This window comes from Convolutriloba macropyga, unplaced genomic scaffold (genome assembly GCF_964194025.1).
Source record: "Convolutriloba macropyga unplaced genomic scaffold, txConMacr16.3 SCAFFOLD_4470, whole genome shotgun sequence".
Taxonomy (NCBI): Eukaryota; Metazoa; Xenacoelomorpha; order Acoela; family Convolutidae; genus Convolutriloba; species Convolutriloba macropyga.
Window position 1 is genome coordinate 8,042 of NW_027449648.1, and position 1,933 is coordinate 9,974.

Sequence of the window (1,933 nt, forward strand, 5' to 3'; positions counted from 1 at the left end):
CGTTAGTAGGCCCTGGCCGAAAGCGCAGCATGTGAAAGGTATAGATAAAAGTTAGCGTTGCAGTCAGTACTGTGTAGTTACTAGTAGCTGGATTTAAGCTCGAAATGAGACACTGTTGGTGAAACTTCATCATGAGAACGTCACAAGCTGATCACGCTCTATGATATGACTAGTATTATGTTGCTTCTAGTAGGCTAAGCGCAAGCCGAAACATCAACATGTGAAAGTCGTAGAATTTTGCAATCAAACTGTGGCTAGTACTGTGATGTTACTAGTAACCTTTTCTTACGTCATATGGCCAAGAGAGCATTTGAAGGCGAAACTTCTGCATGGGGAAGCTGCATCATGAACAAAAGTTTATATCGAGTATTATGTTGACGTTAGTAGGCCCTGGCCGAAAGCGCAGCATGTGAAAGGTATAGATAAAAGTTATCGTTGCAGTCAGTACTGTGTAGTTACTAGTAGCTGGATTTAAGCTCGAAGTGAGACACTGTTGGTGAAACTTCATCATGAGAACGTCACAAGCTGATCACGCTCTATGATATGACTAGTATTATGTTGCTTATAGTAGGCTAAGCGCAAGCCGAAACATCAACATGTGAAAGTCGTAGAATTTTGCGATCAAACTGTGGCTAGTACTTTGATGATGCTTGTAGCCAACCGAATTGGTTGAAAAGCCCAATAAGTAAGCTAACTTGGGAGAGCTTGTTGGAAACCAAATGCTACTAGATTGGTCCAAATACATCCTTCAACAGGGGATCACTTGGCTCGCTTTACGAAGAGGAGCACAGCTATATGTGTTAATTCGGTATGAATCGCAAGATTTGTTTACCGACCTCTCTAACGCAAAAGGCGGTCTCGGCTTCGGCTGTTGACTGCGTCCGATTCAGGGTTATATAACTCTCGATTGAACACATTGATGTTCTATTGTTGGTGCTTCCAATAAAATTGGAACACTTAAAGCAGAACCGATTCAAATAATAGCATTCTGATCAATGATTGCATTCCTTGATCAAGAACTGCTGGAGTCATTGTGATGGCGAATTTTCTTCATAAGAAAATTGCAAAGAGACGGAACTTAATGAGACTAGTATTATGTTGTTTCTAGTAAGCGGAAGCTGAAACAGCAACATGTGAAAATCAAGTTTTGTTCAATGATCTCGAGGCGATAAGTACTATGAAGCAACTAGTAGCCTAAGCATGACTCAGATTTGAGACAGTCAAAAAGACTGGCGAAACTTCTTCACATGAAAGTTACATAGAGAACTACAAATGTATACAGCGAGTATTATGTTGTTTCTAGTAGGCGAAAGCTGAAACATCAACATGTGAAAGTTGTCTGCAAACTGTAGAACGATATGTGATTAGTACTGTGCTGTTACTAGTAGCCAGTCTGACTGTAGAAGCCAAGACAAAGGGAAACTAATGCATCTGAAAAGGACAAGTTATGGAAAGGTATGCACGATAAGTATTATGTTGTTTCTAGTAAGCGGCAGCTGAAACATCAACATGTGAACGTCGTTGTGTACAGTAACCTAGAACTATATAGTCCTTAGTAACGTGCATTTACTAGTACCTGTAATTGGTATTCAGACTCAGGCAGTTTGGAATAGTTTGGCAAAGATGCACCAGAGAAAACTGGGATTTGATACAGAAATTGTTGAATACAAGTATTATGCTGCTTCTAGTAGGTTGAATCCGAAACATCAGCATGTGAAAATTGAAAACATTTCTGGTTCGAATTGTCACAAGTATTTGGTGATCTGAGTAGCCAAACTCACTACAACGCCAATTGAAGGCAAAAATTCTCAACGGGAAAAGCTATTCTCATTGAATGAGCTAACAAGACGAGTATTATGTTGCTTCTAGTAGGCGAAAGCCAAAACATCAACATGTGAAAGTCTTGCTGAACAAATTTAATGTTGTTGAGCTC

The 1,933-nt window shown here is 39.8% G+C and overlaps 1 pseudogene; it reads left to right on the forward strand.

Annotated features, from left to right (window-relative positions):
- Window positions 1-743: 743 nt before the first annotated feature.
- LOC142355215 (5.8S ribosomal RNA) lies at window positions 744-895 on the forward strand (annotated as a pseudogene).
- Window positions 896-1,933: the final 1,038 nt, after the last annotated feature.